The 25,482-nt window shown below is 37.3% G+C and overlaps 1 long non-coding RNA gene across 1 annotated transcript in view; it reads left to right on the forward strand.

Moving 5' to 3' along the window:
- Positions 1-25,482, forward strand: part of LOC129619620 (uncharacterized) — a 302,195-nt gene that overhangs the window by 235,170 nt on the left and 41,543 nt on the right. The window contains exon 5 of the long non-coding RNA XR_008697964.1: positions 17,806-17,871. This is a non-coding gene — a long non-coding RNA (uncharacterized LOC129619620). The remainder of the gene's footprint in view (positions 1-17,805; positions 17,872-25,482) is intronic.

Genomic DNA, 25,482 nt, shown 5'->3' on the forward strand with positions numbered 1-25,482 from the left:
AATAAAGCCAAGTTAGGAAGTTCAATTATGGCTGAGTCTACATGACCACAAATGTGTTGATAAAAAAAGAGCAGAAGTGGTTAATCAATCAACTTCTGTTTATACAAATTGGGCTTCCCCCATAGATCAGACAGTAAAGAATCCGCTTGCTATTAGGAGACCTGGGTTTGATCCCTAGGTTGGGAAGTTCCCCTGGAGAAGGAAATGGCAACAGGCTTCAGTATTCTTGCCTGGGAAACCCTGTGGACAGAAGAACCTGGCGAGCTACAGTCCATAAGGTCTCAAAGAGTTGGACACGACTGAGGGACTCACACAAATTACCTGGTAATGGATGTAATCAGGGAAATAAATATGAAATAATGAGGCTATCAAAAGAGAAGAGAAGGTAAAGATTCACCTTGGAGGTTGGTCTTTGAGGAAAGACTTGAGGTGGACAAGAATCTTTTTCAAAGAAAATAGTAAATATCATGACTGAAGAAGATAATTAAATAATTACAAGTGAAGAAGCAGTAGAAGAAAGACACAAAGGGAAGCTTGCTGGGATTTGTGTGGGCTGATAGGCACCATAGTTAGCTGTGTGGACAGTTCTTTGTTTTATGAAACTTGCAGGATATTAGTCATCCTTGGCTGCTGGGTAGTAAAATCCAGTAGCTCTTCCCAGTCATTGTGACAACCAAAAATGTCCCACAAGTTTCCAAACATCCTTGATCGGAGATTTATTGTTCTGCCTTAAGGCAAGATAATGAGAGCTTCTGAATGCTAGGGTGAAAGGCCAGGATGCCATCAGATTTTCATATGTGGATTACTTCTGTTTTTTATTTTTCTGCTTTCTTTAGGAAGACACACTGTAAAACTATACTCTTCTCCATAGTGTTTACAACACATCCCTATCCACTATTAACTGTGGTGAATTCAGTGTAGAGTTAATTCTGATTCTTATGGCATCCATTATATGCTGCCTTAATTTCAGTTATTGCTGTTTATAATTATGTTTATGGCAGGTTTGGGTGAAACTTAGGGGCACCAGTGGGTTCATCAAACATCTGGAATGATTTTTCAAAAATTCTGGATTAACTAAAACCCAAACATTCTGCCAAGCACCTCTTCTCACCCCCTTTATCCAAACTTAAAAAACACACACACATATATTTTAGAGAACATTGATTCCATGTGTTATTAATTCATTTTAGTTCAACTCATCAAAATAAAAAAAAAAAAGTGATTTGGCAACCAAGAAGTCCATTGAGACTTTAAAAGAAATAAACTTTTAACAATTTAAAAAAATGTCACAAAAATATCTTGAAATAGCAAAAGGATAAAGTTTTGATGGAGAATGATTGGAAATGAAATTTGGCAAGATTATTTTTCCACACTAATTTATAGTTTTCCATCCAACTTCCAATCCATGATCTGGAGAAAATGAATTGGGTTAGTTAATCTAAAAAAAATGTTGTATCAAATTCTCTATGCCAGGACATGCAGCATCTTGGAGAAAAGATTAGGAAACCAACTTAAATCAAATGGTCTATTAATTTTTAATATTGAGAATTTTTACCACATAGTCAGCTATACTTATGTAAGAAACTCTTAGGGCAAATTGGCAAATATAAGAGGTAATTAGAATAATAGTAATTTGAAAGAGAAAATGAATTTAGTCATGCATTAGCTTATAATTGAGATATATCAGCTATTCTAATGATTTCAGGGGTTGAGGATTAGATTGTTGATGTTCATTGATGCTAAAGGTATACACACACACATATATAAATATACCTGCTCATATAAATATATCTATTAATTAAAAATCCATGACAGCACTTATATTGAGGCAAATAAATTGTGTAACATATGGAATGGTTAAAAGTCCTATTTAAAATCTGTCCATGTAAATAATTGAGAATATTCAGGAAGATTACAAGATGACTTTTGAGGGTTTGAAAATAAGAACGGCTGGTACACTGGGACGACCCAGAGGGATGGTACGGGGTGGGGAGGAGGGAGGAGGGTTCAGGATGGGGAACATGTATATACTTGTGGTGGATTCATGTTGATATATGGCAAAACCAATACAATATTAATAAAGTTTAAAAAAAAACTAAAGATACAGCTTCTGTAATAAACTTGGTGAAAAATGTTAAATATTATTAGTATGGGAATGCAAATATAAATGAAATACCATTTTCTACTTCATATCAGAAAAAATGTTTCAGCTAAGAATATCCTGTGATCTTCTATCATTATTATTCAAGGTCTCCAATAGAAATGTTCAAGTAATGCTGATAGAAAAGAAAATTGAAAGATAAATAAGGTAATAATCTTTAAATCTAATAACTCTACTCTTAGGAATAAATCTATACACACACACTAATATGTTTGAGGCAAAAAAGTTAAAACAATCTAAGAGTCCAAAAACAAGGAAGTGTTAAATATATAATATGTATATGGAAAGTTGTGTGATGTTAAATATGATGTTGATGAAATGTTTATGATAAGTTAAAGAAGTGGTTGGTCTTCCCTAGTGGCTCCAATCCAGGTGGTGATAGTGGTAAAGACCCTGCCTGTCAATGCAGGAGACATGAGAGATGTGGGTTTGATACCTGGGAGGGGAAGATCCCTGGAGTAGGGCATGGCACTCCCAGTATTCTTGCCTGGAGAATCCAATGGACTGAGGAGCCTAGCAGGCTACTGTCCATTAGGTGGCAAAGAGTCAGATATGACTAAAGTGACTTAGCATGCATGCATGCCAGGCAGTTTCTCACTGCATCTTTGGGCTTCCCTGGTGGCTCAGATGGTAAAGATTCTGCGTGCAAAGCAGGAGAGCCAGGTTCAATCCCTGGGTCAGGAAGATCTCCTGGAGAAGGGAAGGTTACCCACTCCTGTATTCTTGCCTGGAGAATTCCAAGGATAGAGGAGCCTGGTGGGCTGTAGTCCATGGGGTTGTAAAGAGTTGGATTTGATTAACACATCCACACTTTCAGAGAAATGGTTACATAAAATGAAATACAAAATATTATACTATGGATTTTTTAAATTGCATAGAAAAAATATGGTATGCAAAAGCACCTGATTTTGCTTTATCCGTTTCACAGCTTTGGGTCAATATCAGTGGCAGAATTTAAGTATCCAATAATTCCTAACTATATGTGCATACACTAAGTACTCAGTAAGTGAAGACAATTTTTCATATTAAAGTTTTCAAATTAATTGTACATAAATTTAATTTTTTTCTTTCACAAGAAAAAATTTTTTCTTTTATTAGGGAAACAAGTAAGACTTCTTGTATTTGAGAAGAAAAGTTATATTGTTAATTCATTTTAGAGAGTAATAAAGATTTTTGAGAAGAAGTCTTTATAGTTTAAATTACAATTTGAGTTAGGTTTAATCATTATGAAAACTAACTTTCCACTGAAAGTAAATTCTCGACATTAACATTTTTACTGTGTATAGCTGGGGTATTGAGGTTGAGGGTCAAATTGCACGTCATAATTAGGCCAGAGTGGTCCTTTACCATGGCTAATAGGAGCAAGAAGTCCAGTACACTCCCTTCCAAAATCTCATTGTTCTTCTTTTATACATCTATGGGTCTCTATCTATTTTTCAGGGGTCTGAGAAACAGAAGAAAGTTCTTCTCTGATTCAGTCCTATTTCAGTATGCTGACTCTCTTAGAGGCTGCATGCCTCCTGAGTAGAAACCGCCTCAGTAGGCTGTTCTGGAAACACAAGATGGGGAAGGGTTCCCTGTGTTCTGGAATGCTGGCCTGCCTAGTCTGGAAAGGAAGGCTCCTTCCTCCACTTACTAAGGCACCTTGAGTTCCTCAAAAATTGACTGGTACCTTCAGAGTCAAAATTCTATCAATTCCTGAGCCAAGGGCTGCACCAGGGAGCAGAATCAGGAACAATATTTGACATTCATCATCTTACACAGAGAAATGATGGCAAATTGGACTCTAAAGAAGACAGGCCAGTGGGTAAGGCTAATTAGGAGCAGCCACACCGCCTCCTGAGGGTGAGTGCTCTTCATGGGTGACCAGAAGCAGCAAAGTTGTTCATAGCCCTGGGATTGCACCAACGCCCCCAGCTCCAGCCCTCCCAAGAACAGTGCAGAACCCTGTTTCAAGCTCGAGGAAACGCTATGCCTCAGAAAACAGCCTCCAGTGTTTCAGCGCTGTCAACATTCTGCACTGTTGTTAGGTTGGACTAAGTCTGTCATTTCCTTAAGCAATACAAGGTTTAATCTAAACCTTGGGACACAATGGTTCCATGAAGTGTAGGTCCAGACAGGTTCAGGCTTGTACCTTGTTTGTTAGTGTGTGTCCCTCAAGAAGTAGATGTAACTGGAGCCTATTATACAGAGTGAAGTAAGCCAGAAAGAAAAACACCAATACAGTATACTAACGCATATATATGGAATTTAGAAAGATGGTAACAATAACCCTGTATACGAGACAGCAAAAGAGACACTGATGTATAGAACAGTCTTTTGGACTCTGTGGGAGAAGGAGAGGGTGGGATGATTTGGGAGAATGGCATTGAAACATGTATAATATCATATATGAAACGAGTCGCCAGTCCAGGTTTGATGCACGATACTGGATGCTTGGGGCTAGTGCACTGGGACGACCCAGAGGAATGGTATGGGGAGGGAGGAGGGAGGAGGGTTCAGGATGGGGAACATGTGTATACCCATGGCAGATTCATGTTGATATATGGCAAAACCAATACAGTATTGTAAAGTTAAAAAAAAAAAGAAGTAGATGTTAAGATGGAATGAAATGTGCAAGAATTTTATTGGCAGGGGGAAGTGCCTGTATGAAAGGAGAGCGATGGAAAATGCTAGTCTGATTCACATGGAAGAGAGAGGGAGAGTAGGTTGGGTGCCAGGCTCCTAGACTTCTGCATGGTGTAAAGACGTTTTGGCAGTCTTAGGGGAGTTCTTAAGTCAAAGTCAGCCAAAAAAGGAGTCTCATGTCACCCATAAACAGGTCATTGGCAGAAAGTCCTCCATGGGAGGCGTGGCCTTGGCACAAATGCAGGAATGGTTTTCAGGGTGAGGCCCCAGGGACCTCAGTTGGTGATGCTCCTGTAGGTGGAGGTCCACCAGGCTCATTTTCATAGCTGCCGCATCTTGAGACACGAAAGTAGAGATGATGCCTGATTCATCCCTGGCCTCCTTCCGTTGCCATCTCTTTGCTCTTTATTCTTGTTTTAACTCTAGTCCAGTCTTGTTCTTCAGTGCCTTGAGGCCACCCAAATCCATCTTGACTTTTATGGAGAGGAAGTTGGGGGCAGGGAAAAGTACTGCAGTCCTTTCTGTTCCAGAAAATCACTAGCTCCTTATGCAAATTGGCCCACAACTTCCAAGAGCTAATAGAGGAAGCTTTAATAACTATAACAGAAAATTCCTTATTTCTAAAGGTGAGGTTCCGTGTGACAAAAGTCTGCAAAACAGAGGTCACAAGCACTGGATCACCTTTTGAAAGCCTGCATAGTGTAACTATCTGCTTTATTTCATCAATAAAGGTGAAAGATGGCTATGATAGGGCTCCCAGCTGCATATAACAGCCTGTAATAAGAAAACCCACATGGTAATAAAATTAACACATACCAAATGTGCAAGTATAACCTTATATTATAAAATAACTTTCATAAATCACATTTAATTTCTATTATTGAAATATAAAGCTTGAAAGTGAAATATGTAAACAGATAATGTATACATGTGTTGTGTATGTTAAGGCTAAGTTTTTGTTGGGAGAGTTATAATGGAAATTCAATAATTGCCTCAACTAAAAATAAAAGTTTATTTGACTCTGACTTAGCTTTTGGCTGAGGACAATTGGGAGAAGAGAGGTCAGTCAAGTTATCTGGGTAATTTCTCATTTCTGTTCCAAGTATAGACCAGATTTTTTGGGGGAAGCTTAACCATGATCTTAAAAAGCACATGTGAATTAAACTTGTATGAAAAAAGAAAACCCTCAAAATAAATGTTGAAAGGAAAGATGAAAACAGAGCTAGAATTCTTTTTTTTTTTTCTCCTTGAAGGGGAGACTAAAACCATCCACACAAAGATCTGGTAAATGTGCCCTTGCACGTTCCTTATACAAGACGCAGCCTTACACAGTTCTTCCATTCACTCATGGGCTCACATCTGCTGGCCACCCATGCTCCCTGAAGACAGCTTATGGTGCTGGATTGCATCAGTGAGGCATGATGGATGATAGGGAGGACATCACCAGGGAGGGAGGACTCTCCCTTTGGCTTGGTTTAGAATCAGATGTGAAGGAAAGAGGAGCAGTAAAGTTGGAAGTGATGTTGGAAGAAACTGAAATTTATTTTTAATCTGTTTAAGTTCCAAAGAAGGAACAAAACCTGCAAATATGATGATGAGATGATTGGGCTAATTTGTAAGATAATTTATCAGAACACAGGAACTGGGAGTTCAGCTCTGGAGGCATGGGGAGGTGCCGAGAAAGGACTACATTTTAACTTCCTCATTTGGGAGTTTTTAAATAGACCTCAAACTCTGATTCTACAAGTGCAATTGGAAAGGCAGAGAAAGTACAGTCTTTGTACTCTGCTTTGTGATCCAGCTAGATTTGGATGTGATGTTGGAAAAAAATCTCCTTAAACAGGAGGTTAAACACAAATGAAAATGATTTAACATGCAGCACATAAATTTAATTAAGGATACTAGAACCTAACAACATCACAGAAAATCTAAATCAACAAGTTTTGGAGGAATCTGTCAAATTCTTTATGCCTATGCCACTAATTAATAAAGCTGTATCTAAAGCTGAGAGCTGTGAAGAAAGAAATTTTCGCGAAGATGATTGTGTGATTTTTTTTTTAATTTTTATGGTATCTTGCAAATGAGTTTGTGCTGGCATCCGCTGGCTTTGTTGACTGCATTTTTGTGGCAATGTCTCTCTACTTATTTTTAAGGAATTTTCAACAGACTGCAAAGGCCACATAATGCTTCAATGATGCTATGCTTTCATCTAGGTAAGTGAAAGTTACTCACCCATGTTCGACTCTTGCGACCCCACCATGGACTGTAACCCACCAGGCTCCTCTGTCCATGAAGGTTTCCAGGCGAGAATATTGGAGTGGCTTGCCATTTCCTACTCCAATGTTTTCATCTAGGTAAACAAGATCCTAAACTGGCAATTAAATTTACACTTATAGAATCAAAGCCAAGAAAGGGATTGCATAACTATTTTGACAATTTGATGATGTGACATATGTAAGACTCTGAGTATAATGATGGGTACAAAATTATCTCCTTTATAGATCCTGACCTGTTCACTGGTAGTTCATATGGAAGACAGTTGACGTATCTAAATGATTAGATTAGAAAGTATAAAATAAAATTGCAAAAGTATTATGGATGATTTGGGAAATTCAGAGTGGGGTGAGAAATTGCTTGCATATGTGGTGGAAGTGAGGCTCTCATTAGAGATAGAGGGAAGGACTCAAGGTAGGAGAAGGCATGAACAAAGAGTGGTGCTGCAATTTCAAGTGATTCAAGCGGGCTGGAGTAAAGGAGTCATTGAGAAGAGCAGGTGGGAAATAACACTGGAAACACAACACAGAATATGGGCCACATGATAGGGACCTGAGAATGCCAGGGAAAAGGGGCTGTCTAGGTAATGGGAAACCACCAAGGTTTCTGAACAGATAAGTTCCTTAATGAGAATGGTGACTAAGAAAATAATACTGTAAAACGAATTTGGATTGGGGAAGATTCTGGGCAGAAAAACTCATAGGAGACCTTTTCAATATCAGAGACCGTAAATGATAGGGACTAATTTAAGAGAGAGAGAGAACTGAGGTGAGAGAACTAGCTGGTGCACTGGGACGACCCAGAGAGATGGTATGGGGAGGGAGGAGGGAGGAGGGTTCAGGATGGGGAATACATGTATACCTGTGGCGGATTCATTTTGATATTTGGCAAAACTAATACAATTATGTAAAGTTTAAAAATAAAATAAAATTAAAAAAAATAAAAAGATATCGTGGGAGTAGAATGTATAGAATTTAGTTGAAACTTAAGTATTATGGAGGACAAGAAATAAAAGAATGAGAGGTGATGGCAAAGTTGTAAATCTTGGTGCATGGAAAGATGACCACATTTCTAGCAGAAATGGAGCAGTCAAGAGGAGGACCTAGTTGGGTGGAAATGCGACAGATATATTGAGTAGGAAGTAAAAACAGCACAGGTGGAGCCCTCCAGGAGGCGGCTAGAAACTTCGGAGAGAGAACATGACTTGGATTTCAGATTTGGAGACTGTCTTCACAGAAGTGTTGACTTAAATGAATGGGTTGAACATATTGCTCAAGGGGGAGATAGTTGGGAAAGAGAAGTGAAAATGCATGGAAACTTGGATGATAAAGACAAATGTTCCAGAAACTGAGGTAGGTAAGAAGAGAGAAATGATGAGGTGTGGAGGGAGATGCAAAGAATAGTCTCTCATTGGAAGGGAAGAGGAACCAAAATGAACGAGATGATCAACACATGAGAATGGGAGAGTAGGGAAATGACCATTGGATTGTGGTTTTAAGGCTCTACCTTTTTCATTTGAAATATACATATATTTTTTCTAGACTTGAATCATTCTTCATCTCTATTAGTTTTGCCCTAACCTGGGCAGCTTGCTTTGAATTTTGCCTTAAAAGACACAGTTGTTTTAATAATGTGTAAAGCCTCATTTCCCCTTCATGGATCACAGCCTTGTTATTCTGAAGGGGCTTGCATGACTCAATGAAGCTATGAGCCATACTGTGCAGGGGCATGCAAGATGGATGTGAAGAGTTCTGGCAAAATGTAATCTACTGGAGAAGGAAATGGCAACCCACTCCACTATTTTTGCCTGGAGAACCCTATGAACAGTATGAAAAGGCAAAAAGATATGATGCTGAAAGATGAGTCCCCACCCAAGGTTTAAGGTGTCTAATATGCTACTGGTAGAGAGCAGAGGACAGTTACTGATAGCTCCAGAAACAATGAAGGAGCTGGGCCAAAGTGGGGGTGATTCTCAGCTGTGGATATGTCTAGCGGTGAAAGTAAAATCTGATGCCATAAAGAACAATATTGCATAGGGACCTGGAATATTGGGTCCATGAATCAACGTAAATAGGACGTGGTCAAGAAGGACATGGCAAGAGTAAACATCGACACTTAGGAATCAGTGAACTAAAATGGATGGGCATGGGTAAATTTAATTTAGATGACTGCTATATCCACTACTGTGGGCAAGAATCCCTTAGAAGAAATGAAGTAGCCCCATAATCAACAAAAGAATCTGAAATGCAGTACTTGGGTGCAGTCTCAAAAATGACAGAATGATCTTGGTTCATTTCCAAAGCAAACCATAAACATCACAGAAATCCAGATCTGTGCCCCAAACACTTTTGCCACAGAAGCTGAATTTGAATTGTTCTATGAAGACCTATAACACCTTCTAGAACTAACACCAAAAGAAGATGTCCTTTTCATCATAGGGGATTGGAGAAGTGGGAAGTCAAGAGATATCCAGAATAGCAGGCAAGTTTGGCCTTGGAGTACAAAATGAAGCAGGGAAAAGGCTGACAGAGTTTTGATAAGAGGACACGCCTAGTCAGAGCAAACACTCTTTTCCAACAACACAAGAGATGACTCTAACATGGACTTCACCAAATGGTAAATACTTGTTATTGATTATGTCCTTTGCAGCCAAAGATGGAGAAGTCAGCAAAAACAAGACCCAAAGCTGACTGTGGCTTACAGCATGAGATCCTTATTGCAAAATTCAGGCTTAAATTGAAGAAAGTAGAGAAAATCACTAGACCATTTAGGTATGACCTAAATCAAATCTCAGTAGAGATGATGAATAGATTCAAGGGATTATGCAGACAGAGTGCCTAAAGAACTATGGATGGAGGTTCATAACATTGTACAGGAGGCAGTGCCCGAAACCACTCCCCAAGACAACGAATTGCAGGAAGGCAAAGTGATTGTCTGAGGAGGCTTTACAAATAGCTGAGAAAGGAAGAGAAGTGAAAGGCAAGGGAGAAAGGGAAAGATATACCCAGCTGAATGCAGAGTTCCAGAGAATACAAAGGCATGATAAGAAGGTCTTCTTAAATGAACAATGCAAGAAATAGAGGAAAACAATAGAATGGGAAAGGCTAGAGATCTCTTCAAGAAAATTGCAGGTATCAAGGGAACATTTCATGCAAAAATGGGCACAGTAAAGGACAAAAGCAATAAGGACCTAACAGAAGTAGAAGAGATTAAGAAGAGGTGGCAAGAATACACAGAACTATACAAGAAAGGTCTTAATGACCTGGATAACCATGATGGTGTGGTCACTCACCTAGAACTGGACATCCTGGAGTGTGAAGTCAAGTGGGTCTTAGGAAGGATTACTATGAACAAAGCTAGTAGGGGTCACAGAACTTCAGTTGAGCTATTTCAAATCCTAAAAGATGACGTTGTTAAAGTGGTGCACTCAATATGTCAGCAAATTTGGAAAACTCATCAGTGCCCACAGGACTGAACAAAGTCAGTTTTCATTCCAGTCCCCAAAAAGGGCAATGCGAAAGAATGTTCAAACTACTGTACAGTTGCACTCATTTCACATGCTAGCAAGGTTATAGTCAAAATCCTTTAAGCTAGGCTTTAACATTATGTGGACCTAGAACTTCTAGATGTACAAGCTGGGTTTTGAAGAGACAGAGGAAACAGAACAAATTGTTAGCATTCATTGGATCATGGAGAAAGCAAAGGAGTTCTAGAAAAACACCTATTTCTGCTTCATTGCCTATGCTAAAGTCTTGACTTTGTGGTTAACAACAAGCTGTGGAAATTTTTTTTTTAAAGAAATGCAAATATCAGACCACCCTACTGCCTCCTGAGAAATCTGTATGCAGGTCAAGAAAAAACAGTCAGAACCAGACCTGAAACAACTGACTGCTTCAAATTTGGGAAATGAATACAACAAGTCTGTATATTGTCATTCTATTTATTTAACTTCTTATGCAGAGTGCATCATATTAAATGCCAGGCTTTGGCTCAGATGGTAAAAAAATTCTCCTGCAATGCGGGAAACCTGGGTTCAATCCTTGGGTTGGGAAGATCCCAGGAGGATGGCATGGGAACCCACTCCAGTATTCTGGGCTTCCCTGATAGCTCAGTTGGTAAAGAATCCACCTGCAATGCAGAGGACTCTGGTTCAATTCCTGGGTCAGGAAGATCTGCTGGAGAAGGGATAGGCTACCCACTCCAGTATTCTTGGGCTTCTCTTGTGGCTTAGCTGGTAAAGAGTCTGCCCACAATGTGGTAGACCTAGGTTCGATCCCTGGGTTGGGAAGACCCCCCAGAGAAGGGAAAGGCTACCCACTCCAGTATTCTGGCCTAGAGAATTCTCCTAGAAAATTCCATGGATTGTATAGTCCATGGGGTCGCAAAGAGTCAGATACAACTGAGTGACTTTTACTTTCATGCATCCCAAGATGGAATCAAGATTGCCTTGAAAGATATCAATAACCTCAGATATGCAGATGATACCACTCTAATGGCAGAAAGTGTAGAGGAACTAAAGATCCTCTTGATGAGGGTGAAAAGGAGAGTGAAAAAGCTGACTTGAAACTCAACATTAAAAAACTAACGTCATGGCATCTGGTCCTATCACTTCATGGCAAATAGGTGGGGAAAAAGTAGAAGCAGTGACAGATTTTAGTTTCTTGGGTTCCAAATTCACTGCAGAAAGTGACTGAAGCCATGAAGTTAAAAGACACTTGCTTATTGGAAGGAAAGCTATGACAAATGTAGACAGCATATTAAAGATAAGAGACATCAACTTTGCTAACAAAAATCCATATAGTCAAAGCTACGGTTTTTCCAGTAGTTATGTACAGATGTGAGAGGTGGACTGTAAAGAAGGCTGAGAGCCAAAGAATTTATACTTTTGAATGATGGTGCTGGAGAATACTCATGAGAGTCTCTTGAACACAAGGAGAAAAACCAGTCAATCCTAAAGGAAATTAACCCTGAATATTCATTGGAAGGACTGATGCTGAACTGAAGCTCAAATAATTTGCCACCTAATGAGAAGAGTTGACTCATTGGAAAAGACCAATGATGCTGGAAAAGACCAATAATGCTGGGAAGGCAAATGGAGAAGGGGGTGGCAGAGGATGAAACAGATAGTATCACTGTCTCAACGGACATGAATTTGAGCAAACTCTGGGAGATAGCGGATGACAAAGGAGTCTGGCATGCTACAGTCCATGGGATTGCCGTGTCGGATTCTACTTAGAGAATGAACGACAAAAACGACTAAACCTCATTTCAAGTAATTCATTAAAAATAATAACCATATGCTAATTTTTCTTGTGGGCAGGCTTCATGCTAAAGCTGAGCACCATATGCATTGTTTTAATTTTAATAATGAAGTGTGTCTCTTTATTCTGCCATTTGACAGAACAGCCCAGAGAGATTAAGTGGCTTGTTTAAGATCATGATTGGTAATTGAACAATTTTCTCCGTATCCTGGTCCTTATCCTTAATGAGTAGTCTATATTGCTTTCCTAATTCATAGGTTTTCACACATACGAAAGTACCAATAACCTGAAAAGTTTGTATTTGTGGTGTTAGTAGGTAGAGCGCTTTTGTTAAGGTGCTTTAGCATAGAGGCTTAAATTGCTTCATTGATGATATTTTCTTATGAATGTATCTTATTTTCCAGACTTCCTTCACTTTCCTTTATTTATAGCATGTGAACCAAATGTTCATTTTATAATGGAAAAGTCTTAGATACACAGTGTCTTTATAATATCAAGATCTAGAAATTGCCAAGAGAATTTGGATATAATATGATATATGAGACATTAAAGGGAAAAAGCACTTTGTTATCCTAATCTTTCAGAAAATGTGACATCAAGTACTCATTCACAATTTACAAAGCCCAGAATCTGGCACTTTGGACTCACATGAAAGGACAGAAACATTCCTGTTAAGTTTGAAATACCCAAGAAAAGAGCAAATGTGTACAGCTTTTAAAAAACTATAGAGTGAAGGAGGAGGCAAAATAATAGTGTAAACAATTTCCCATTTTTAAAAGCAAGAAAATAATTTTGGAAAATATCACATTTTTATTGACTCTCTAGTCATAACTCACTTATGACCAGAGTGTTATTTGAATCTTATGATCACTTTTCATTTAAAAAAAATTCTGCTTCCCTAACATTGCAATAATGAAATTGGATATTGTGCCTATTGAATAACAGTTATTTGGGCAAATAATGCTTCTCAAGTGGATCAGTAGTAAAGAATCCACCTGCCTAGCAGGAGATGTGGGTTTGATCCCTGGTTCGGGAAGATTCCTTGAAGAAATAAATGGCATCCCACTCCAGTATTCTTGCCTGGGAAATCTATGGAGCCTGGTGGGCTATAGTCCACAGGGCTGCAAAAGAGTCGGACATGAACAACGTTTGGATAAAATTTCATATTTGCCTAGAAGTAGATTATACAGAATTTGCACCATCACGCTTTCTCATAACTTCACCCACCCTTACTTTCTACCCTGCAGATTCTCCTCTGCTTACTTCAGTGCTCTGAGTATTTCCTTTAGAGGACAAAACCAACAGGAAAATCTTGGAAGAGTAGAGAGCAATCTTGTTTTGATCATCATCCATCAAGAAGGGGGATTAAAAAATATGCAATCTCTTCCCTCCTTCTTATAACTGAATCAAGAATTGGCCGCTCCAGCGCTTTGACAGTGTGCGTCTGAACCAAGCAGCCCACTGAACGGACAGCACCTGCAATTCAGATTTATACAATGTAATTTTTCACTTGATAAAAATCATATCTCACTGTTGCTCTTAGGGTAGGATTACACACTTATCCTCTTGCTATGTTCAGGAAAGAAGGAGATGGGTGATATAATTTTATACCAGTCATTCACTGGCAGAACATTGATTGAATGGCTGCCATTTTCCTTTCATTGTGAATTCAAAGTTATGGCTTCTGTCCCGAGCAATTTTGACCTCAAGAGTCCTGATCTTAAGTATAAACACACACTGATTTTCTTTTCCTGTTAATATCTTACATTAACCAAACTTCTCTTTATTTTGTCCTCTGTGCATTTGGCTTCAGTGTGGGATTTAGAGAGGACACCTCTATTATGTGGGGATGTGGGAAAAGGAGCTTGTGTGCATATTTGCGAGGAAACTGCTTTTTAAAAGAGGTATTTTTAAATAATTCTCCCAACTTTATTTTAAAAATCAGACCTGGATAGAGATAACTTCTCAGCTAAAACCACACTGTCTTACTAGGCATTTGGCATATATTGTTCCTTTTGTTGAGTGACTGAAGAAGGTCTATTTGTACTTTGAAGTTTGGTGAAAGATGGTTCCAAACATTTAAAAAATAATACATTTATCTTTATATTCTCAACCCTTAGCAAAGTCCTTATACGTTGAATGAGTGGAGCTATGTGGTTCTCTTATATTGTAAGTAGGACAAAGGATAATGAGCGGATGTGGTTTTCTCACTCCTTAGGAGAAAAAATTAACACACTGTTGAAAATCTGTTGTCTTTTTCAAAGTACCCTTCTATATATTCAAACAATTTTTGTGTTTTTGACTTTATTAAAACTCATATTAATCATTCCTTGAAACACTTTTCAAGCTTAATTGAAATTATAGAATAAATATAGCAAATTTTGTCTTAGAAAATACATTTCAAAGTCCAATCGTATTTTCTTACATTAATCCCATTAACTTGAATATTAAAAAGTTGTTATATTTGTTTATATGGGTAATTTTTTCCTATAAATGTGCAATCTGTGTAGTTGATCTAACAAAAATCGAGAACAGTTTTTAACATATTTTTTAAGTTTCAATGCTTAGGAGTAGTGAAACTAGTAAATGCGTTAGAAAATAAAGGGAATCTAAAATAACCTAAATTAATTTATATAACCAGGTTCGATGCACGATACTAGATGCTTGGGGCTGGTGCACTGGGACGACCCAGAGGGATGGAATGGGGAGGGAGGAGGGAGGAGGGTTCAGGATGGGGAACACATGTATACCTGTGGCGGATTCATTTTGATAATTGGCAAAACTAATACAGTTATGTAAAGTTTAAAAATAAAATAAAATTAAAATAAAATAAAATAAAATAATTTAATAACAATAATTTAAAATAAATAACAGGTAAAATTTCTAGTAGCAAGTTATATTGGAAAGGGAAATAATTTCCTAGGATAGTGAGAACACAGTTCTCAGATAATTGAACAGGCATTGATGAAGTACTAAAATGCACAGCAGGGAAAAAGGCTAGACTGAAACACTCTTGGGTGAACGATCTTTTCTCTCTTTTCCATCTGCTTTATGCTATTCACAGTTTGTATTTTTCTATGTAAAGTCATTCAGCCACTGGAGGTCTCTGTTTCTCTGCACAATTTTAGCAAGATGAGTGTATGTCATTGTTTATTTAAAAAAACATTGATGCTGAATAAGGAGGTTAACAGGCTACATTTCTAATGAAATTTTTAAAATTTAATTAAATTATTTTAAATTGAGGTATAATTGATTTACATTATATGAGTTCCAGGGGTACAGCCTAGTGATTCGATATTTTTATACATTGCAAAATGATTACCACAGTAAGTCTAGTTACCATCTGCCACCATACAAAGTTACTACAATATTATTGACTCTCTTCTACATGCTGTACATTACATCCCTGTGATTTATTTTATAACTGGAAAGTTGTGCCTCTTAATCTCCCTCATCTATTTAATCCATTTCTCCTTTCCCTTTCTCTCTGGCAACCACATTTGTTGTCTGTATTTATGAGACTCTTACTGTTTTTTTTATTCACTTACTCCACATGTAAGTGAAATCCTGCAGTATTTGTCTCTCTGCCTGTCTTATTTCACTTTGCATAATACCTTCAAGATCTATCTATGTTGTCACAAATGGCAAGATTTCATTTTTTTCATAGATGAATAATATTCCACTGTATATGTATGCCATATCTTTTTTATGGGTATATGACCTTTATAGGCTGTATTCCCTATATTGTACAATATACTCTTGTAGCTTATTTATTTTATATGTAATAGTTTGTAGCTTTTATTCTCCTTCCCCTATCTTGCCCCACCCCCTTTCATCTCCCCACCAATAAACACTAGTTTGTTCTCTATATCTGTGACTCTACTTTTTTTGTTATATTCACTACTTTATTGTATATTTTAGATTCCAATATAAGTGATACCATATAGTATTTGTCTTTCTGTATCTGGCTTATTTCACTAAGAATAATATCTTCCAAGTTCATCCATCTTGTTGCAAATGTCAAAATTTTATTCACTTTTATGGCTGAAGAGTATTTCATTGTATTATATGGTGTGTATATATATATATATATATATACACACACACACCCCACATCTTCTATATCCATTCGTCTGTTGATGGACACTTAAGATTGCTTCCATATCTTGGCTGTTATAAATAGTGATGTTATGGACATTGGAAGGCATGTACCTTTTCAAATTTGTAATTTCTATTTTCTTTAGTGTCTATATGTAGGCGTGGGACTGCTGGATCATCTGGTAGTTCTAATTTTAGATTTGTGAGAAACTTCCATTCAGTTTTCCATAGTGGCTACATTCCCACTAACAGAGTATGATGGAGAAGGAAATGGCAACCCACTCCAGTATTCTTGCCTGGAGAATTCCATGGACAGAGGAACCTGGTGGGCTACAGTCCATTGGGTCGCCAAGAGTCCGCCACGACTGAGCACATCAGCAGCAACAGTGTATGAAGGTTCCCTTTTCTCTGCATCCTCACCAACATTTGTTATTTGTGTTCTTTTCTTTTTATGCATTCTGACAGGTGTGAGGTAATATCTCATTGTGATTTTGTTTTGCATTTTCTTCATGATTAATGATGTTGAGCATCTTTTCATGTGTCTGTTGGCCATCTATTTGTCCTGGGAAAATGTCTGTTCAGGTGTTCTGCCCATTTTAAATTGTTTTTTTGATGTTTATTTTATGAGTTCTTTAGATATTAACCCCTTACCAGATGCATCATTTGCAAATACACTTTCCCACTTAGAGGCCACATTTTTCATTTATAGTTTTTTTTTTTTTTGAAAAAACCTGTATAGTTTGATGTAATCTCATTTTTTTTTTAATTTTCACTTTTGTTTTCCTGGCCTGAGGAGACATATCCAAAAAATATTGCTAAGACTGATGGCAAAGAGTGTACTGTCTATGTTTTCCTCTAGTTTTGTGGTATCAGGTCTTACATCTAAGTCTTTAATTCATATTGAGTTTATTTTTGTATATTGGTTGAGAAAGTAGTCCAGGTTAATTTTTTTACACGGATTGCCTAGTTTTCTTAATATTATTTATTGAAAAGACTGTCTTTCCCCCATTATATATTCTTTGCCTTTGTTATAGATTAGTGGACTGCACAAGAGTGGGCTTATTTCTGAGCTCTCTGTTCTGTTACACCAATCTATGTGTCTGTTTGTATGCACGTACCATACTGTTCTGATTACTGTAACTATGTAATACAGTTTGAAAACAGGGATTGTGATACCTCTGGCTTTGTTATTCTTTCTCATAACTGTTTTGGCTCTTAAGAGACTATTGTGTTTCTATATAAATTTTAGAATTGTTTGTTCTAGTTTGGTGAAAAATGGCATTGATATTTTATTACTTTTAATAGTTTTTTTTGGTGGCATATTTAGGATTTTCTAGATATAGCATTATGTTATCAGTGACAGTTTTACTTCTTCCTTTCCAGCTTGGAAATTCGTTTTCTTGCCTGATTGATGTGGAAAAAGTACTTTCAATACCGTCTTGGATAAAGGTAATGAGAATGGGTGTTTTTGTCATGTTCCTGACCTTAGAGGAAATGTTTTCAGCTTTTCACCACGGAGGATGATGTTGCATGTAGTTATGTTATATATGGACTTTATTATGTTGACAAATTTCCCCTTTATACCCACTTTGCTGGGATTTTTCATTATAAATAGCATTGACATATACACACTACTATGTGTGAAATAGCTAGTGGAAAGCTTCTGTATATCACAGGGAGCTCAGCTTGGAGCTCGTGATGACCTTGGATGGAATAGGAGGGGTTGGAGGGAGACTCAGGAGGGAGGGGACATATGTGTACATATAGTCAATTCAAGTTGTTGTACAGCAGGTACTAAAACAGCATTGTAAAGCAATTATACTCCAACTGACAAAGTAAATGGATCTTTGATTTTGTCAAAAGCTTTTTCTGCATCCATTGAGATGATCACATAATTTTTATTCTTCAATTTATTGATATATTGTACCACATTGATTTGCAAATACCAAACCATGCTCAAATTTTTGGGATGAATCCCACTTGGTTATGTTTTATGATGTTTCAAAGTATTGTTAAACTTGATTTGTTTAGATTTTGTTAAGGAATTTTGCATCAAAACTCATCAGTGATTTCATCTATAATTTTCTTTTTTTGTGGGATCTTTGTCTGGTTTTGGTATCAGGGTGATGCTGGTCTCATAGAAGGAGTTCAGAGGGTTTCCTTATTCTTCAGTATTTTGGAATACTTTGACAATAATAGGTGTAAACTAGTCTCTAAAGATTTGGTAGAATTCACCTGTGAACCTGTCTGCTCTTAGATTCTTGTTATTGGGAATTTCTTAAATTGGTAATTTGATTTCATTATTGACAATTGTTCTGTTCATATTTTCTGCTCCCTTTGATTTAGTCTTAAGAGATTCTACATTTCTAAGAATTTATCCATTTCTTATAGGTTGTCTATTTTATTAGCATACATTTATAGTAATCTCTTATGATCCTTTGTATTTCTGTGGTGTTGTAACTCCTTTTTCATTTCTGATTTTGCTTATATTCTCTCTTTTTAACTGAGTTTGGGTAAAGTTTTACCAATTTTGTTTATCTTTTCAAAGAACCAATTCTTATTTTCATTGTTTTTTCTATTGCTTATTAGTTTCTATTTCATTTATTTATGTCCTGATCTTTATTCTTTTTCTCCTTCTACTAATATTGAATTTTGTTTTTTCTTTTTCTAGCTCCTTTGTATGCAAATTTAGGCTTTTTATTTGAGATCTCTCTTCTTTGCTTAGGTAGTGTACCACTATAAACTTCCCTTTAGAACTGTTTTTCCTGCATTTTATAGATTTTGGATGGCTGTGTTTGAATTTTTGTTTCCAGGTTTTTAAAATTTCCTTTTTGATGTCTTCAGTGACACATTGGTTGTTTAGTAACATATGGATTAGCCAACACATGTTTGTATTTTTTTTTTTTTTTGCAGTTTTTTTTCTTGTAGTTGATTCTAGTCTTACATCTTTGTGGTTAGAAAAGATGTTTGACCAATACAATATTGTAAAGTAATTAGCCTCCAATTAAAATAAATAAATTTAAATTAAAAAAAAAGAAAAGATGTTTGATAGTATACCAATCTTAAATTTACTGAGACTTATTTTGTAGCCTAGTATGTGCTCTATCTTGGAGAATGTTCCATGTGCACTTGAAAGATGTTCTGTGTGCACTGTTCTTTTTAGTTGAAATGTTCTATATATATATATTATATATATATATATATTATATCTGTCTGCTCTAATTTGTCATTTAAGGCTAGTTTTTCCTTGTGTATATTCTGTTCAGATGATCTGTCTCTTGATGTAAGTGAGATGTTACACTCCCTTAATATTATTGTGTTACTGTCAATTTCTCCCTTTATTTTTGTTAATATTTGCTTTACGTATTCAGGTGCTGCTATGTTGGCTGTATAGATGTTTACAATTGTTGAGTTTTTTGGGATTTGTCCCCTGATCATGGTGGAAAGTCCTGTTTATATATTGTTGCAGTTTTTGTCTTATAGTCTGTTTTTGTCTTATAGTTCTGTCTAGGTGTTGCTCCCTTGGCTTTCTTTTTGTTTCCATTAGCAATATAATACTTTTCCATTCCCTCACTTTCAGTCTGTTTGTGTCTTTAGATCTGCAGTAAATTTCTTATAGGGAGCATATATATGAGTCTTTTTTTTTTTTAATTCCTTCAGACATTCTATGTCTTTTGATTGGAATGTTTAGTCTTTTAGATTTAAAATAATTATTGATAAGTATGTACTTATTGCCATTTTGTTAATTATTTTCTGTTCATTTTCATAGCTCTTTTTTGTTCCTATCTTCTTTTCCTTTCTTCCCTTGTGATTTGATAATTATCTTTAGTGTTATGTTTGAATTCCTTTCTCTTTTACTGTGCATATCTATTCTAGATATTTGGTTTGTGGTTACCATAAGGTTTATATTTGCAATGTACATATATATGAGATTATTTTAAATTGTTAATGCTTTAAGTTCAAATGAAGTTTACTGCATTTTTTTATTACCCCCAAATTTAGTGCTTTTGCCATCATATTTTACATCTTTTTGTTTTGTGTATTCCTTAACTACTAATTGTGGATATAGATGACTTTTACTAGCTTTGTCTTTAATTTCCTACTGGCTTCATAACTGATTGATCTACCAACTTTACTGTATGTTCGCCTTTACTGATGATATTTTTTTCTATAATTTTCATACTTCTAATTGTATTTTTGTGTGTGTGTGCTTAGAAAACTCCCTTTAATATTTCTTGCCAAACTAATTTTCTGGTGATGAACTTATTAGTCTCAGGTTGTTGGTAAAACTCTTGGGCTTTTCCTCAAATCTGAGTGGTAGCCTTATCAGAGAGAGTATTCTTTGTTGTAACTTTTTTTTCCCTTTCATCACTTTAAATATATCACATCACTCCCTCCTGGTCTGCAGAGTTTCTGCTGAAAAGTAAGCATACAGTCTTAAGGGAGTTCCTTTGTACGTTACTAGTTTCTTTTCCCTTGCCACTTTTAATATTTTCCCTTCATCTTTAATTTTTTTCCAGATTAATTATAATGTGTCTTGGTGTATTTCTCTTTGGGTTAAACTTGTTTGGGACTTTGTGTTTCTGGACCTGTGTGTCTATTTCCTTTCTCAGGTTATAGAATTTTTAAGCTATTATGTTTTCTAATATATTCTATGACCCCTTTTCTCTCTCTTATTTTCTGGGACTCATATAATGCAAATGTTAGTATGTTTGACATTGTCTCAGATGTCTCTTAAACTGTCTTCATTTTTAAAAATTATTTTTTCTGTCCTCATTTTTTAAAATTATTTTTTCTTTTTCTGTTCAGTTTGAGTGATTTCCACTACTCTGTCTTCCAGTTCACTGATCTGGTCCTCAACGTCAGCTAAACTACTACTGATTCCTGCTGGTGTGTGTTTACATTTAAGTTATTGTACTGTTAATACATTTGGGTTTTTCATGTATTTTCTAAGTCTTTGTTAGGAATTTCTAACTTCCCACTTTGCTCACCCAATCTTTATAAGCATTATTTATTACTTTTAACTCTTTATCAGATAGATTGCTTATCTTCACTTAGTTCTTCTTAGGCATTTTATCGTGTTCCTTATTTTGGAACACATTCCTTTTTGCCTCATTTTATTTAATGTGCTATTTTTATTTATGTGTATCTAGTAGATTGGCAATGTTTCCCAATCTTGGTAAAGTGGTCATATATTGGAGACATCATAAAGGGTCCTATAGTCCTATAGCTCTGATCCCCAGAGCTGTGGGGTGCTCCCTATTTTGGCTGCTTGAGCCTGTCTAGTAGTAGGCTGACTAATGTGGGGATGCTGGTAGGTGTGGTTGGCACTTAGTCTGCTTGGTTGCCATATCCCACCTAGCGAGGAGACTGCTGGCTGCTGGTGGTTAGGTCTGGGTCCTGGCTTCGTGGACTAGGGTGTCATTGCTGGACTAGGGTGGTGTTGCTGGCCCACTGATGGGTGGAACCATATCTCAGGATGGCTCGTTGTGGGGTTGGGGTCCTGGTGGTAGGCTGGGTTGTGGCCTTGTGGTTATGGGATTGTGACAGACTGCTGATGGGCAGGGTCAGTTTCTGACTTGGCTGGCTGCAGTGTCCGGCATATTTCAGAGCTGGTATTGATCTGATGGTGAGTGAGGCTGGATTCTGGGTGGCCAGGTGAGGAGCCCAGGATGTCAGTCCTCTTGTGGTGGGCCAAGTTCTGACACAGCTGGCTGAAGGACTATGTCAGTCCTTGTGTTGGTATTCACACATTGGTGGTTGAGATCATGTCCTGGGGCTACTGTTGCCCCATTGGTGGCCAGAGCCAGGTCCTGCTATCTCTAGCTGTTGGGAAGGCCCTGGGAGTCCTGGACTATAGGGTGGACAGAACTGGGTCCCAATGTCTGGCTATGGGTCGCTAGGGATCTTGGGCTGTTGCCAGCCAGCCCCACTGGTGGGTTGGTCTGAGCCTTGGCACTAATAGGGTAGAGGAAGATTTGAAAATGGTGCTTACCAGCACCAGTGTCCTTGTGGTAGAATGATGTTCTCCAGATTGATGCTGCCTGGGTCCTTTTTCTCAGGGTGAGTCCCAGTTGCCCTTTGCCTCTCAGAAAGGGTCTCTAAAATCAGCAGGTGGATCTGACCCAGGCTTCTTTCAAATTACTGTTTCTACCTTGGGCCTTAGAGTGTGAGATTTTATGTATCCTTTAGGCATAGAGTCACTATATCCCACAGTCTTCTGGATCTCCCGAAAGTCCTGCTGGTCTTCAAAACTCGTGGATTGCTTTCCCAGTGACAGATCCCTGGACTGGGGGGTCTAGTGTGGTCCCTAGAACACTAATTCCTTGGGGAGAACCTCTGCAATTGTAATTATTTTCTCACTTGTGAGTTGCCCACCTGTGGATGTGGATTTTGACTATACTGTCTCTACCCCTCTTGCTCATCTTGTTGTGATCCCTTCTTTATATATTTAGTTATACAAGATCTTTTATGCTAGTCTTCAGGTTGTTCCAATCAATAGTTGTCATGTAAACAGGTGTAATTTTGATACGACCTTGTGAGGAGGTGATCTCAGAGTCTTCCTACTCTGCCATCTCAACCATTCCCTACAATTCTACTTTTAATAGATAGAAAAATATATGTTGCTTCTGATGCTGGAGTTACAGCTTTAGTTAAACTGAGCTAGATTTGTGGCCATTATTCAAGTGCATATAAGATTAAGTGGATGTCAACATTCAAGAATATTCAATTACTTTTGTCTTCAGAAAAGTGACAAAGAGCTGACTGTAATTGGTGAAATCACTTTATCTTTTCTTTTCCACATGTGGAAAATCTTATGTATTTTCCTTCACAATAAAATTCAAGTTGAAATTATGATTTTTGAAACATTGAAAATGTTACTATTCATGGGATCAATGACTTATCACCACAGACATTAATAGTGAAGGTTCATTTCATTGTAAAAATTATTTACTAAACACTTGTCTTCACTGAACACTTAATTTATATAAGTGTGCTATTTTATGGGTTCCATAGGTGAAGAATAACTTGTTTGTTCTGAATAAATTTCTAGCAAATAGGGAGTGAGGATAAGAGAAAGCTGAGAGAAAACATGACTTAGCATAAATAAGGTGGTATGGAGACTCTAAGGTGGAAAAGAATATCAGAAAAATTTCATGTGTTAGCATTGAGGTGGATGGAATTTAATAGACAACTATTTGGGGAAGTGCACAGTGGATTGCAGGAATAGCGGGTGGAACAGTTTGTTTGAAGGACAGAGTATGTGAAGACAAAGACAGTGAAGACTTATTGGCCCAGAGAGTTCCTGTGATTTTTACTAAGGTCACACTGAGAGTAGCTGAGAGAGTGGGCTAGCACTTCGGCCTAGAGAACCCATCTCACAAACTTCACCCTCCTTACTGTTTTATGGAAACTGGGGGAGTTCGTCATGGCTTATTCATCAACAGAACTCAGGAAAGGAGGCATTGGCCACAATTTGATTGGAAATCTGTCCTTAAAAGGGAACTGATCCTTGGGGAATTATGCTTGGGTGATCGGCTAGATTTTTCAACTCGGAATTTTAATACAGCTGAAATAAATAAATCTGGACATAATGGGTAGCTTTGAAAGAGAAAGTGGTTGTACATGGCTCCACATGATGATGTATACAGCTAAGGAAGTTGAAAAAGCAGAAATTATTCAGTCTACACAGCTCAGTATATAGTAATGGATTTTCATTGACAAGGATGTTTTTGTTGTTTAGTTGCTAAGTTGTGTCTGACTCTTTTGTGAACCCATAGACTGTAGCCTGCCAGGCTCCTCTATCCATGGGATGTCCCAGTTAAGAATACTAAAGTGGGTTGCCATTTCCTTCTCCAGGGGGTCCTCCTGACCCAGGGATCAAACCTATGTCTCCTGCATTGGTAGAAAGATTTTCTACCACTGTGCCATCAGGGAAGCTGATAAGCATGCATGAAAGCTTAAAGAATCAGGACCCCCTTTGGGCAATCTTAGTAAGGTGACATATTCAAAAGAAATGGCATTTAGATATCTCAAAAATCTTTGGAAAGATATTTAACTGTGTACTAAAGCCTGGTGAAAAGATTTTAAATGTGTATTCCATTTGTCACACAGAAAGCTACCTTAAAATGCTTTCTGTATCACACTATATCTCACTATTGTTTGGCAGTGGCTTTAGCCTCTTGTAAACTTTGTCAAAGTTCCATAGCATTCTCTTTCCAGACTCAACTCTCAACAGCTCTTCTTCTTTTCACTCTCTTCTATCTTTCTGGTTTGTTTTCTTCCACTGAAGAGGTTACTCCAAAAGGCAATGGAAGCAAGTACTGAAACCTCCTTGGATGAGAAGCCTCCTTGGAAGGCAGGCTCTGTGAAACTTACATAATCAGAATATGACTGGGGACCCAGGTGGCCCAGGGTCTGGGTCACATCACTGTTAAAGAAACAGGAACCTGGCTCCAGAAACCAAGACAAATAGTGTTGATCTTTACATGTTTTGAAAGCATGTAGTGCAGAGGTTTTATACAACACTTTATGTTGAAAACTTTCTAAAAATATTTTTACATCTCTTTCTCTCCAAGTATCCCACTGGAGACAAATGTGAGGAATCCCCAAGTAGGGGAATTCACCACTAGGGAGAATGAAAGGGAGTGTGAGAGTATGTGATATGCTTGGTAAAGGGGTCATTCTGGAGTTCTTTCATTCACTCAATCAGGAAGTGTTCATCAAGCCTCAACTAGAGCTGGATGCTGTGATGGGGATACTATAGTGAATTTGACACTTGCAGTCTGTCAGGAAAGTAGACATCAAATGTTAAAATTGTGATGAGTTGCTATAATGATATCTTACATATCTTGAACACTAACTTTGTGCCAGGTATTGTCTAAAAGCTGTACATTTAATCCTCATTTAATATTTTCAATAAATTAATATGATAAACACCATTATTTTTTCCATTCTACAGGTGGAGAAGCTGGGTTTTATGCAATAATTTATCGAGGATCACACATTTCATAGATGTTGGAGTCAAGATTTAAAACCAAGTTTACCTAACTTTTGGCC

The sequence above is a fragment of the Bubalus kerabau genome, chromosome 9, assembly GCF_029407905.1.
Source record: "Bubalus kerabau isolate K-KA32 ecotype Philippines breed swamp buffalo chromosome 9, PCC_UOA_SB_1v2, whole genome shotgun sequence".
Classification (NCBI taxonomy): domain Eukaryota; kingdom Metazoa; phylum Chordata; class Mammalia; order Artiodactyla; family Bovidae; genus Bubalus; species Bubalus kerabau.